The following is a 15,868-nucleotide window of genomic DNA, read 5'->3' as shown; positions in this document are numbered from 1 at the left end:
AGGTTTCTAATAAAAATTCCTTGGTATCCACTGGAAGATGTGATATCATTTCATACCGGATGCCATCCTCACCTGGGGCAGTTAAAGAAGAGCTGGAGATAGCATTTTGCATCTCCTCCATACTAAAAGGCAGGTTAAAAGCTTCAGTATTTGAAGAAGCAGGAGGAACAACAGATGTTGATGCTCTAATTTGTTGAAATGCTGGGGAATAGTTGTCAGCACTTGATACATGAGCAAAGTGCTTAGCAAGAACCTCTGCTACATCTTTGGGGTCAGATATATATCTATTATTTTCCCTTAATATTGGTAGAGGCTTAGGGACGAATTTACCTTGAAGTTTTCTAATCTTGTCCCATATTTCCTTTGAAGGAGTTTTGGTATTTATATTAGATATATATTTCTTCCAAGATGCTCTCTTTGCTTTTTTAAAAATTCTTTTTTGTTTGGCACAGGCTCTGAGATATACTATTCTATCTGCTAAATAGTTTGTCCTCAAGTATTTTCTGAAGCAAGTTCGGGTCACTTTTCTTGCGTTGGCACATTCTTTACTCCACCAAGGAACTACAGAGCGATGAGGTAAACCGCATGTTTTAGGTATAAACTTGCTAGCATTATCATCAATAATATTTTCAAGATGTTGATAGGCATGCACTGGAGATGTAAATTCATCATATTCTTTATCAGTGTGTGAACAGTTTTCATAAGCTGCCCAGTCTGCCTCATCTATCTTCCATTTTGGTGGACACTGAGAAGGAAGATTATGGACATAATTTAACATTATTGGCCAATGGTCACTGCCATGTAGGTGTTCATTTACTGACCAAAGGTAGTCCAATCGAATGGATGAGGAACAGATTGACAAATCAATGGCTGATGTAGAGTTGTGGAATACATCATACCTAGTTGGAGAACCATCATTCATTAGTATTACATCATTGTTGTCGATTAATTCTTCAACAAGATTACCCCATCTATCGCACACATTTCCACCCCATAAAGTATGCTTTGTATTAAAATCACCCATTAAAATAAAAGGGGCAGGAAGCTGATTGATCAAGTCTTGGAGGTCAGAAAGTCTAAGCCTTCTTGGATTACCAGCATGATCTAAGAGGAAAAGTTCTAAGGATGGTTCAATATATAGCGAGCATAAAGTAATTTTTTTCCCGATATGAGTTCTAACTGCACATGCCTGTAGTGGTGTATTGAGTGGGATTGTTTCAAATTTTACAGATTTGTGAATAATAAAACCTGTACCACCTTGAGCTCTTGCAGCTTGCAAAGGAGGGGATCTACAAAAATGATAATTGAGTCCAGGATTAGGCCTAAATGGTTTGTCACTGATCTTGGTTTCCTGTAGGCAAATTACCTTTGTGTCTGAGTCCCTGGTTAAAGTTTTTATTTGCTCAATGCTAGTACTTAGACCTCTGCAATTCCACTGGATGATAGACATTATCTTTTGTTATTATTTTTCTTTGTCTCATTTGTCTTTTGGGACTTTTCAGATGAAGCCATGTAAGGCCTGGAGATGGAAGGCTTTACTAGGCCACATCTCTTCTTTTCTTTCTTTCTAGGATCTTTATAAGAGTCAACCTTAGGATCATGAGCAGTAGGGCACTTACCTGACTTAGATGAAGGTGAGGATGATGGGGACCTTTTCCTCTTTGGAAGATCTTGTTTTCCAATCTCCATCAAATCAGGTAGAGATTCTGCCTGAGACAATACATTTAAGGTGGTGGAAGCCACATTGGCTTCCTTGGAGGATTGTGCTAGAACTTCAACAGTTCGAGCACTTAACCCAGAAGGCTGGGCTACTACCTCTAAGGGAGATGCTCCTATCGGTGACAATACTTTTGGTGTGTTGGACACCATATTGACCTCTTTGGAGGTTTGTGCTCTGGCTTTTATAGCCTGAGCACTTGACCCAGATGGCTGGGCTACTACCACTAAGGGAGATGCACCTGACGGGCCAGGTGCTGCCACTGGTCCCCGTGGTAGTAAGGGGTAGTGGATTATAATCTTTTGTTGGCATCTTAACCGCGCGAGCAAAATTAAGTTGCCGATTGAGTAAATGCTTTGCATAACCTACACTTATATGTTCAGCATTTGCTTTCAAGATTGCAGCTTCTTCATTCTTGTATTCTCTACATCTTTTTTCATTTGGTTTATGATTATCTTTACAGTTTGCACAGGTTGTATCTCTGTTGCATTGGCCATGTTCTAACAAAGAACAGTTAATACAGATCTTCGTATTATTGCAGTACCGGGAAGGGTGACCGTACTTGAAACAATTAAAGCATTGTAAAGGCCTAGGTTTATATTCTCGAACACGTACTCTTTCATTCTCAATAATTATATGATCTGGTATAACAGGGGTTTCAAATGTTAAAACTACCATGCTTGTTTGAGGGATCTTACTTACTTTCCAAACATTAGCAGGGCACATGTCCAGAATTTCTGGTTCTGAGAATTCATATAGATCTTTATAAAAAACTACTCCTTTACCATAGCTGAAGCTCATATGTGGTTTAATATCCTTAATAGGATCAATTTCTGCAATCTTCATGCCACAAAGCATGTGAGCTTGAGTATCTGATTTTGCATTAATCAAAACAGATTGCTTACCGTATCTACTAATATCCTTACTTTTAATTAAACCAACTTTTTTTTTGTATAAATTTACTAATCTTATAATAGTTATAATTATCTATCTTTCCAGATGCAATTATCCATGTTGGGGGCTTGGGGGTTCTTACTTCTGGAAGTCTATGCTCTATTTCTTTTTCCATCCATTCTCCTGGTTTATATACCTCTAGGTGTCTTGGTGCTTTATCACATAAAGCCCCAGAAATCAAACAATTGTCAATTTTTATGCTCTCTAAATTTTTATTTGCTTCTAAAGCAATCTCAAAACTTGAACATGATACCCAAGCTTCCCAAAAGCCTTTACTACCATTAAGCTCCATTAAAATTTCTTTGATTGCTCCAAATCTACAGAAGGCTTCATGAATTATGTCATAGCTACAACCAATTGGTATGTTTTTTAAGTGGAGAATTTTCAGATTTTTTGTTGGATCTGGTAATGAGCCAGAACCAGAGAGTAAAGTATTACGGTTATTACAAGCATCATTTTCCACCAGTGCCGATAAATTGTCTTTAACAACACTGGTCAAAGAAGTATTGTTGGAGGAATCCTTTTTATTGCCGAGGTTGTCAACAGAGCTTTCCCTATTTAAATAAGCAGAAGTCGTCAACGGTGTCTGGGGTTCGCCATTTGATCCAGGGGTACGGGGAATATTAAGTTTACTCATTAATTATTTCTTCAGGGGGAGGGAAGGGGTCATAATAACAATGAAAAAAAAAAAAAAACAATGGAAAAAAATATAGTTTAAGGGAAAGAAAATATTAAGACTGTCTGAAATTCCAAAGAAGACACCGTTAGCCTTTCCTGGAATTAATTTCTCCACCAATGACACCTGTGAAAGCTGCTTACCAAATGTCCACTCCCTACCCTACCACAAAGGGATGGTACCACTATGATTAGAGTGGCTCAAGTGTATGCCAAACCCGCTTGATGGGACTGAGAGCATTTCAAGAATACAATCATCCCCACTCTAATCATAGTGGCAGGCAAACCGGACAGAATGCCGAGAGTCCTATCTCTATAAAATCGCCAACCCCTGGAATCCGAAGGCCAAATTTCCTAAGAGATAGTTCCGCGTGCCAGTATGGGAATACTGACACTCCTAGGTGTCCAAACATTTTCGGGCAGTTGGCAAGACCACCACAGCTCCCACAATTGATTTTGAAATAAAAACCGATCATGGATACAATGTCCCCTCTAAAAAACCTGGACAGTGAAATGGGTAAAAGAGTTTTGACAGCAAGGTTGGAGACAGCTGATAATTATGAAGGAGGAATAAGCAATAAGAGGTAATAGAAAAAGAATGAGAGAAATTTAGAGTCAAACTGAGGAAAAGAAATTCCCCAGTTCGAGAGCCCTCTTGCCCGTCACAAGCCTTCAGCACGGGAATGATATGCCGTGCTGAAGCCCAATGACTTCATCAAGGCATTCTCTCGTTAAGAGGGTGGACACGGTAGGGGAAGGTCTGGGTCATCTGTTACAGAACGAAGACTCGAAATCCGGAAAGAGTCGAATCGAAGATCCGGCACTCCCGGATTCTATGTCTTAGCCACAAACTCAGAGATGAATATGAACCTTACCTCCCCTCATCTCCTTGCATGGGCGATGTCAACGATAGACTATGAAGTTCACCGAGTCGCTTGGCCGAGGCCAATGCTAGTAGGAACACCGCCTTCCAAGTTAGGTGGCGATCTGAATCCTGGCAAAATGGTTCGTAAGGAGGTCTCTTAAGAGGCCTGAGAACTTGAACCATATTCCATGGAGGAGGTCTCACTTCCGACTGAGGGCAGGTAAGATCATATCTTCGTCTGAGTAGGGAAAGTTCCAGCGAGGGAGAAATATCCACTCCTTTGAGCCTGAAGGCTGAGCGATAGCCTTTTCATTGCCGAGACTGAAAGGCGCATTCTTCCCGCAAATATACGAAGAACTCCGCTATTGCTGGAATAGTGGTATCAGCTGTGCAGAGAGCCCAGGATGCTGCTTTCCCCAATAGAAAGGAGGATGAATAAAAGGATATGGGCCAGACATAACTTTTCTTTCATGCAGACTAAAACCGGGTAACAATGCCCTCAACCCTCTGCTACTTGTCCATTAAGGAGCCTGAGGTTTAAACCAGCTGTTGTGCAGCCACCACAGAGCCGATAGAGAACGTATCGAGCCTCCTGTGGGTCACGTCTTGCAGGTAGTGGGCTGTGAAGGTCGTCTGACGCTTTCACACTCCTGCTTGTAGAACCTGCGTCAATGAGAAGTTCTTCTTGAAGCTACGCCCCTGACATCATGAGCTCTAAGGCGACATGACGGAGGAGGGTCAGGATTCAGGGACAGATGGATCGCCCTACGAACCCATGCCGAGATGGTATTCTTGGTGACCCTCCTCTTTGTTCTCCCAGTGCTCACAAACAAAGCTTGCACTTGGGGACAAATGCAGTCGTTCTTTGAGATATAACCTCGGACTCCTTACTGGACACGGTAGGGGAAGGTCTGGGTCATCTGTTACAGAACGAAGACTCGAAATCCGGAAAGAGTCGAATCGTAGATCCGGCACTCCCGGATTCTATGTCTTAGCCACAAACTCAGAGATGAATATGAACGTTAGCTCCCCTCATCTCCTTGCATGGGCGATGTCAACGAGAGACCATGAAATTCACTGAGTCGCTTGGCCGAGGCCAATGCTAGTAGGAACACCGCCTTCCAAGTTAGGTGGCGATCTGAAGCCTGGCAAAATGGTTCGTAGGGAGGTCTCTTAAGAGGCCTGAGAACTCGAACCATATTCCATGTAGGAGGTCTCACTTCCGACTGAGGTCAGGTAAGATCATATCTTCGTCTGAGTACGGAAAATTCTAGCGAGGGAGAAATATCCACTCCTTTGAGCCTGAAGGGTAGACTTAAGGCTGAGCGATAGCCTTTCATTGCCGAGACTGAAAGGCGCATTCTTCCCGCAAATATACGAAGAGCTCTGCTATTGCTGGAATAGTGGTATCGAGTGGAGAGAGACCCCTCACGACTCCAACCACAGGAACTCACCACTTTGCCTAGTAGACCCCTGCGGATGATCTACGCAGTTGTCCAGACATCCCGTTCGCAACTCGTTGCAACAATCCTCTCCTAGCGAGGAGATGCTGTATAGTCTCCAGGCTTGAAGTCGAAGCGAAGCTACGGCTTTGTGAAAGATGTTGGCATGTGGTTGTTTGAGTAGGTTGTGCCGTAGAGGGAGTTCTCTCGGAAGTTCCGTTAGGAATTGCGGAAGGTCCGGAAACCATTCCGCGTGATGAGCCACAAAATGGTCATCGAGAGATTGACCGATATTCTGGTTTTGTTGAGCATCCTCCTCATGAGACGGGAACGAGGGAAAAGCTTACACGTCGGTGCTGTCCCACCGTTGTTGGGAGGCATCTTACCAGAGTGCCTTGGGATCTGGGACTAGGGGGCAATACAGCAGGAGCTTGAATTCTTTACAAGAGTCGACTGAAGAAGCCGGGGGGAGAGCATCCTTCCAGAGCATGGTCTCGAATTCTGCCCGAAGGGCTAGACCCTTTTCCGATCCCATGGCATAGGAGCTCAGCGACACTGGATTCGCTGACAGGGGAGGTAGAGATGTTATGAACGGGACGCGATATCCTTAGCTGATCACGGAGATCGTGCAGGAATCGGCCCCGAGTTGCTGCCACCTGAACGCGCAACTTTAGACATCCCCCCACAGGGGAACATGCAGGGGGGGTGCCAATTCTAGCGTTTGCGACCTCGGCAGCTGCCTCTAGGATTATTGCCTCCCCAGGAGGAATTCCCATCCTTCTTGTCCCTGACAGGAGGGGGATGCTGTTTAGACACCTTTGTCTTTGCTGCCGGAGCCGGTTCCGATGTCCTAGGCTGACGAGGCTGTTGTTGTTGAGGCGCTGGAGGCTTCTAGGGTCTGGATGTAAGCGCCTTTTGGAGGAGCGAATCGTGATTCGATTTCCTCCACCTCTCAGCTGTCCGTCCCACGTCCTTGGGCTCAAACAAGCTCTTTCCAAGGATCGAAGAGTGTCTGAGCTTGCCGAAATCCAAGGTTGGGACTTTCGAGAGGAACCTCTCAGTCACTGCATCTCAATGCTTCAACATCGAGTTTGCCCACAAGTTCGAAACTTGGTGAGCCGGAAATCGATGGTGCTCGTGCCCGAGAGGAGGAAAGTTCCATGGCCTTCCTGGTGCTCTCCTTGGACAAGTCCTCAGATCGCAACAGGATGCCCAGAGATCCAAGCCAGACGACCGGCCACGAAGTGGCCTGTACGGCACACTTTGCGGCCTTCTCCTGGCTCAAGATCTCCGAAGCCGAGAATGTCACCTGCAGGGCGGAGAGTTTCTCAAGAGAAATTACCTGGTAAGCCTTTCCACGGAATGGTGGAGAGGCAGAGCCAAACCAGGCTCCCCATAATCTCAAAGTACCTCCTCTGCTGACGGCTGACAGACGCAGTGTCAGCGACTCCTGCTGGTGGGAAGGGGATCGGGTGATCCTGAGGAGTAGAGATGATGGGGCCTGCCTGAAAAGAAGAAGAATGTTGCCCAGCCCTCTCTGAAGATTCTTCCTGCTCCTGCACGTGCGCTACTCTGCGTTTACGGAGTGGAGATCGCGACAACGATGATCTGGAAGTACGTGCTCCAGAAGACTCGCCAGGTTGCCCGTGTTGTGAAACCCGATGGGAATCGCGGTCGAAATCACGCTGGCGCTCGCACGATGGTAAAATCGTTCGTTCGCGCGCGGGCAAACGTGGGCGCGCAGGTGAGGGCGAGCGCTGGCGGCCGGGAGACCGATGGTGCGTTTTGGTGAGCGATGGCGTGTTGGCGAGCGATGGCGCGTAGCAACCGATCGCGTACAGGAGAGTTAACGCGTGGGCGCGTAGGAGACCTACGGCGATCTGAAGCGTGGGCGCGTTGAAAAACGCTTGCGCGCAGGTGAAGAATCGCGCGGGCGCTTAGGAGATCACTGGCGCGCAGGAGATCGTTGGCGCGCCGTTGCGCGGCCAGAAGATATCAGCGAGGGTGCAGAACCAGAAGATGAGGTTGCGCGCAAGGGCGAACGCTCGTTGGCGGGCAAAGGAGACTTCTCGTGGGCACGCGGGCGCGCAGAGACTCGATCAAGTCTTGAAGTGCGCACCGGTGATGGTGCGCAGGCGATGGCTTGCGCGTGGGCGAGCTCTGAGGGAGCGCAGGTGCTCGTCGGCGAGGAGGCGAAGGAATAATCTCCTTGCCTGCGCCCAGATCCGGAGATCGTGGGCGCGAGGGCGAAAGTTGGCTCGTATTGCGCACATCAGGAAAGGGCGCGCAAATGTGCGCTGGCAAGCAGGCGATCATGGGCGTTCAGCGAAGGAATAATCTCCTTGCTTGCGCCCAGATCCGAAGACCGTGGGCGCGCATTGCGCACATTAGGAAAGGGCGCGCAGATGTGCGGTGGCGAGCAGGAGACCGTTGGCGCGCATGGCGCGTAGCAGGAACATGGCGCGCAGATGTGCGCTGGCGAGCTGAAAAATGCTGGCGCACAGGTCTCAGAAGCGCAGGTGAGCGCTGGCGTCAGGAGATCTACGGCGAGACTCGGCTACAGGAGATCGCTGGAGATTGCGCACTACTGCGCGCTAGGAGAACGTGGTTGCACAGGTAAAACCTGGCACTAAAGGGACTTAGTGTACTCACATTGTGAGGTAAGCCCTTTGCCCCGAAGGATAACGGGGTGCGTTGGCGCCCACTGCGCACCTGCGTCCAGGAACGGAGATGGAAGACAAGAAGGTCTGGAAGGCGTCGGGGATCGCGAACGATCTGCCGAAAGTACTAGCGATGCAGCAGCAACGGTCTGCTCTCGTCGAGGAGGATCCTCTGCGGCGGGTGAAGATGAAGACGACCACGGACAGGAGCACCATCATCAGTCCGCCGAAGAGGAGTCTCTGTTAGTGAATTCCCCTGAGGGGGAGAAGCACTCGCAAAAGAGACCGTTGGACTCAGCTGCCCCCTCGAAGGATGTTCGGAGGGGGGAACTGAGCCTTCAGCAACATCAGCAATAACAGCAGGGGGAGTCCTCCGAAGAGGAGTCTCTATAAGTGTCCTCTCTCGCGAACGAGAGAGGTTAACACTTCGTAGAAGAAACAAGAAGAAACTGATGATGGCGCCCCTTAGGGCCGTTGGATCAGCAAGCTGCCCTATAAGGAGTAATCCTCCGTAGAGGAGCTCCTGCAGCTGCTCAGCCCCTTGAGCGTAGCTGCAAGTGTGACCGCTCAGCCCCAAGAGCATAGTCGCACGAATTCCATGGTCCGGCCTTGCAACTGTTCAGCCCCTTGAGCATGGTTACAAAAGCGGTCGCTCAGCACCAAGAGCATAACCGCCCGAGGACCAGGAAAAAACCAACCAGGAATTATAAAGGTAAGAGAAGTTTCCCCCCCCCCCTTGAAGGGAAAAAAAACTCAAACCTGGGAAGGGAACCTCCCTCGGAAGGGAAGTTACCCACCCATGGAGGCGAACCTCCTGAGCGTTCTAAGATGAACTAAGGAGCTGACAGTTGTCACGGGAGAACTTCTAGGAGAAGGGAACACGCCCATGACGAAGGCCTAGAGAGGAGGCAGCAACAGCAGACTCCCCAGGCCCAAACAGGACAGCTCTGCTTCGTTGGCACATTAGGCAAACGAAAAACTAGATGGTTAACTGTGAAAATAAAATAAATAATTAGTTAACATTCATTCCCCCGGGGGAACTCCAAAGAGGAACCCCGAGGAAAAAGAACATAAGAATTACACAAGGTATGGGCCCTCCTCCCCCACTGACACTCACGGGGAAAGGAGGGAAGGCGGAGAACTGTAACAAAAACAGAATTATAATTATGTAATTCATCTAAGAATGTTCACTAAAAGTAAGAAAGAATGAACACCGAAGGGAAGCGTTCTACACAGAAGCTGAAAAGTTAACAAATACAATTAGATTTCATTAAAAATAATAGAGACAAAATAAACGGAGTAGCAACACAACCCGCAACTTTTCATACGTATGGGTTCGTGATTGGTTAACGGAAAAGCAACGGAGTCTAGAGAGTAATCATGAATGAACCAGAACACAATTTAATTTAACAAAATAAAAATTGTCCTGCATGTCAGGGAACCTTCGCAACGGCTTCACGTTTTCCTCAAAGCAGCAGCACATCTTTATCAACCAACCGGTTAAGGTAAGCTTCATTAATTTATGGAGTATATTATAATGGTGATAGTATAACGATGTATACAGCAGTACCATCACTTTGGATTTGGTTTGATGGATGTGTTAGGTAGTGTCCTTAAGGGGGGGTCGCAGTACTTGAATAAAGCGTGTGAAGTCAAATAGTTAAATTTGATGGCTAGAGAAGACGAATTCCTATTGGTGGAGGTGGAGTCTATACACAGGGGTGGGGGAGATTATGCGCAGAAGGTCAAAACCTGCTATGTACAAACGAACGAACGAGAGCGACTACAACCAACAATAGAATGACAAAAAATAAATGAAAAACACTGCTAATTTTAGCATGTTACGCTAACATTGCGCAGCTCTACATCACATGTTGGCAGCTCTGGTTACCGTATTTTTTCATGAGACATAGCCTTTGCATCGGCGCCTCCAAAGTTTATCCAGTTATACAGTTTTGTCTTTTCCTCCGTTTATTTTCCATCCAAGAAGGTAATGTATAGAGAAGAAGTCTTGTTTTACCATTATATATCGTTTCTCCAGTATGTTTTCTCCACCCAAAACCAGGAGTTCCCACTGGGGCTCCCACATTATCGTAAGATATAGATATATATATATTCTTGAAACGATTCATTTGCGACGGGAACGAGTGTTATTTTCGAAGAGCGGAATTTTTTCTTTAGAAAAAAAATAGTTTTTTTCCTAGGTTACATTGCCCTGTAATACAGTAAAATAATACCCGTGATTTAACCAGTTTTCACCTTCATTTCATCATCAACAACAGCAACCAGTTCGGTTACTTATAGTTAGTCGAACTGGTTGTTCCGTTTGTTTGCGGTTGAAATGTAGGTAATTGTTTACAACACCACGCTCTCCATTTACTCCAACATAATGCAATCCTGCAGTTCTCATCTTCTTGCACAGTAATCAGGTGGCTATTTAAATTCTGGGAAAGCAATAATTAGCAAGATATGTTGAGGAATGGGGAAGTGGTATTAAAAAGAAAATAGCTCGGTTTCCTCACCAAACGACTTGGAACTGACACATCAACATAGTAAACGAAACAGAATTCGTGATTTCAGCGTACATAAACAGAAGTTTGTGATAACAGCGTACATTTGATATACTGTATATTCAAAATATGCTTAATTAAAAATTGATTAAGTACTCAAAAGTATCCATAAAATATGCAATTTACAAACAGTGACACTTTTGAGTAATCACTCAATTTCTTATTAAGTATATTTTGAATATACAGTATATCAAATGTACGCTGGCATCACGAATTCTGTTTCGTTGACTATGTTGACGTGTCAGTTCCAAGTCGTTTGGTGAGGAAACCGAGCTATTTTCTTTTTAATACCACTTCCCCACTCCTCAACATATCTTGCTAATTATTGCTTTCCCAGAATTTAAATAGCCACCTAATTACTGTGCAAGAAGATGAGAACTGCAGGATTGCATTATGTTGGAGTAAATGGAGAACGTGGTGTTGTAAACTATTACTGAAATGGAGGTCAAATTCAGTCAAATCACATAATTTCCTACAGGAAAACATATTTTCTGTTCAAAATGAGAACCTGTAATACAGTAAAACTTTACCGTTCTTTCGTAAAAACAAAACGCGTTTCCTTAAAAAATAACACTTTTCTTTCAGTGCAAATAAAAATTTAGTGAAATACACACAGTATATATATGTATGCATATATAACTAATAAAATCATACATATATATATATATTATATATATATATATATATATATAAACTGATCAGAACTAGCCTAAAATAAAACAGCCTTGGGTTAATTCTTCCAATTACCTAACTTACAAATATCGAAACCTAGCCAGGAAATAGATTTAGCAGTCTTTTACTTGTATAAACTTTTGTGGGGCCTAATCGGTTTAAATCTAGGGAAAATTAGGAGCCTTTGTGGGGTGACGGCCAGATCCCGTAGAAAACGGGAATATTCTGAACTGTGGCCGTCGTTCTATAAATGATTTTGGCGGGAGAAGCTAACTTAAAAAACCCACCTAACCTATGCTAAAAGCCGTATCCTTACCCAGGGGGGCTTCGGTCCCCCCCCCCCCTTATACAACAGTTCCCTTACCTACGAGTACGACAGGAGAAGCAGCTAACTTAAAAAACCCACTTAACCTATGCTAAAAGCCGTGTCCTTACCCAGGGGGGCTGCGCCCCCCGGACCCCCCCCCCCCCTTACACAACATATTTAAGATCCGTAGACCATTTCCAAACGTTTTTATTCTATACAAGATAACAGTCGGAGCGATAATAAGTAAATTAGGACGCTTGGCCGTAGCGCTACAAACTACCCGAAAATTTTCTTACAGTATCTTTAAAGACCAATACACGTTACCTTGATATGCATTTCGGAGCACAGTCAACACAAAATCAGGTGTATCCAATGGCGACTTAAGTAAGAACACGATAATGAATTTCATGGTGAAAGGCTTCTTCAACATTGGGTACAAATCTCATGGCAAAACACTTTAAAGCAGCTTAGCCTACACCTTGGGGCTACGGATCCAAACCATGAATGATCAGGGACTTTCTTAGGTGCTAACAACATGTCCAGTAATAGATAAAGTATCAAATAGTTCCGGCTCCCAAGGGTAACCAACACAGGAAGTCGGTCACTGGTATATTTGTCACTTTGGTTCACCCTACGCCATGATAGGTTTACACTTTTCAGAGACGCGTAACGAACTAACGCTGTAACACTCAGATGAGTCAGACGTGCCAGATAGTGCTATGTCAATTGCCGACCAACTTCGAAAGTTCTCAACAGATTTCCCTAAATAATGAGCCTCAATTACGACCTCAATAAATCTGTATATTCTTACACATTATGCCATGCTGAAAATAATAAAGAAAAATACAAGTGATAATTCTCTCAATCTATCATTCTGTAAAACATGCAATTAGGCCTACTGTTAAAATTGTATTGTTTCTTTCTATGATACGTTCGCTGTAATTAGAAAATGTAAAAAATAAAAAGATGTTCTGCAAGGTATGCTTATCATTCCATTAGAGCATAGAAGTTCCACACACTGAAATTTAATGTAAACTAATTTCGTGCACTGTGTTCGTAGATTTTAAAAGGTGATAAAAATTAGCACTATCAAATGTAACTCACACATACGAACAAATACTTACAGAACACACACACACACACACACACACACACACACACACACACACACACACACACACACACACATATATATATATATATATATATATATATATATATATATATATATATATATATATATATATATATAAACAGTATAAATAGTAATAATTACAGGGCATCACACTTACGCCAGTAGGATGATGATATATGTTATGATCATTCTAAAGAAACTAGCGAGAAAAGTTATGAAAAGCTGAAAGATGAACAAGCAGGATTTAGAAAAGGTAGAAGCTGTACTGACCTAACATTTTAAGACATATGGTACAGTAATGTGTAGAATATAGAAATCCACTTTTGATGGCATTTGTGGACTATGAAAAGCCTTTGATAGTGTGCACCAGCCAATTTTGTGGAGAATCCTGCGTTATTATGGAATTCCTCTCAAATATGTAATTCTAATCAAGTCTGTTCATGAGCATAGCAAATGCAAAGTTAAATGGAATCACCTTTACAATGAATGGTGTAAAAAATAAAATAAAAAGGTCTCAGTAAGACCAAGGCACCAGGTCCAGGTGACATTCATCCAAGAGAGATTAAAGAACTATAAGAAGAGATAACCCTACATTTTTACATAATGTTCTGAAAGACAGCCAACGAAAGAAAGGCATCACAAGGGTAAAAACTAAGCAATGTTCCTCCAATCTACAAGAAGGGACCAAAAGAAGAACATGGAAACTACAGACGTGTGTTTAACTTCAGTACCTTGCAAAATTTTTGAATCATTAATAGTAGAATCAATAGCCGAAAAGATAAAAAAAAAAACAATCTTCTCATAGACAGCCTACTTGATTTTAGGCAAAAGAGATCATGTGTGAATAATCTGTTGGACATAAGCAGGACAATAGATATCATATACCTAGACTTTCTAAAGGTTTTTGATAAATTTCCTCATAAAAAAAAATAATGGTCAAAATAAGAGCACTAGGCATCATTGACGAGCCAGCCGAATGGATCGAAGATTAGCTAACAAACAGAAAAGAGTTGTGATCAATGGAAAAGCTTCAGAGTGGGCAGCTGTTGCAAGTGGAATACCTTGGCCCATTACTATTTCTGATTTACATTATCGACATAGATTTAGGATGAACTAGTAGAATAGTCAAATTTGCAGAGATACTAAACTGTGAATAACTTCTGCGAATTCAAATGACGTAGAACCCCTGATAGACTATCTAATGTAGTTAAGAGAATAGTCCAGCAAATGACAAATGCCTTTCAACTCTGGGAAATGCAAAGTTATGCACATAGGTAATAGTAACCTACAATCAAATTACACACTGCTATGGTAATGAAATGGAAAGTGTGGACCAGGAGGAAGATCTCGTTATTATCATCAGCAAGGACTTGAAGTTCACCAAACAGAGCACAAAAGCTGAAAAGAAAGCACAAAAAAAGAATTGGTTACATAAAGAGACACTTCAAATATAGAAATAAAGACACTGTACTTCCGCTGTACACATCACTAGTAAGACCTCATCTAGAATACGTAGTCCAATTCTGGGCTCCAAGAATTCAGAAGGGCATAGATAGACTGGAAGCCGTTCAAGGTAGGACCATCAAACTATAGGCTATATATATACATATATATATACAATATATATATATATATATATATATATATATATATATATATATATATATATATATATATATATATATATATATATATATAAATGTGCAAAAGTTATCTGGCTGTTGGACCAGGGTTTTTTTTTTCAGAATACCTCGTGTCAAACTCAAAATATTGTGGACATCTTATCCTCTGAGTGAGGAACCTAATTGGCTTATCCCCAAAAGCAAAGGCCAGAAGGTAACTATTATATTGTACCTTTTTAAGATAGATGTGAAGAATTTTTCTTCACTCTTCTTCTTTCATTCGTATTTTAGGCTCTCTCCTAATACTGTAGATACTCCTCAAAAGTTCTCTCCTAGATTAAGTTTTCTTTACAAAAACATCGGGAGAACTATTTTAAATCAACTAAACTTGTTGACAATAGCGTACGCCATGCTCATAACGTCACAGCGTAGATACGCACAGCAAAAGACTTACCCCAGCATATGATGGTTCTTTCCTCAAACTACGTGGGTCGAGATAAATTATTAAACTAGTTTTGAATATAATCTTAATACTGCTGACTTGAAAGCAGCTTTTATTTCTCAATACCATTTAAGGTTTGTTAATTTCAAGATGTAGTCTATGCCCATCGCACCTGCCCATTGCTAACTGATCATTAACTCATTAATTTTCAGCAAGCCAGAATAGGTAGAATTATTGTATATGTAAACTCCCTTAGAGCAGCAAGATTTCTCTAAGTATGTTGTGTAAAATCCTGCCTCCTATGCACTCCTTATAACAATATATTGCCCTGTCCTACAGTCCCGAGATGGCACCTCCACTGGGTTACCCTGGGCACCACGACGCTCACCTGTTTTGAAAGGTGAAGAGAGGTGAATCTACACGACCCTAGTGTCACCCCATTCTTTCGGAAGCTATTGTTGTGACCAGCTGACCGACCTGGTCAGTGAATCTGTGCACCTCTGGCTCACCCTCCCCCACCCCCCCCACCGCCCATTTCAAAACTCGACTAACACCAAGACCTGCCGAGTGGAGATAGGGAAGAACACGAGCCTGGTAAACCCTATTTGCCAAAAGTGAGGATTCCAGGGGTGGGCCAGTCAAGGGTACAAGGTGCAAACTGCAACTATTCGGTCAACAGCCATGTAAGGAGCACAGGTAAAAATACTTGGTCACTTAGTTTTTTTCCCTATTTTTAGCATAGATGAATATTTACTTTTAATTTAGGTTTAGCTGGCTATTACATATTTAGGGCTGTGTACGGTGGGA

The 15,868-nt window shown here is 43.3% G+C and overlaps 1 long non-coding RNA gene across 1 annotated transcript in view; it reads right to left on the bottom strand.

Moving 5' to 3' along the window:
- Positions 1-12,582, bottom strand: part of LOC137643858 (uncharacterized) — an 87,552-nt gene extending 74,970 nt beyond the window's left edge. The window contains exon 1 of the long non-coding RNA XR_011045084.1: positions 12,187-12,582. This is a non-coding gene — a long non-coding RNA (uncharacterized lncRNA). The remainder of the gene's footprint in view (positions 1-12,186) is intronic.
- Between the last annotated feature and the right edge of the window lie 3,286 nt (positions 12,583-15,868).

This window comes from Palaemon carinicauda, chromosome 1 (genome assembly GCF_036898095.1).
Source record: "Palaemon carinicauda isolate YSFRI2023 chromosome 1, ASM3689809v2, whole genome shotgun sequence".
Lineage (NCBI taxonomy): Eukaryota > Metazoa > Arthropoda > Malacostraca > Decapoda > Palaemonidae > Palaemon > Palaemon carinicauda.
The sequence above is the reverse complement of the archived record's forward strand: the minus strand, read 5'-3'. Positions and strand labels throughout refer to the sequence as shown.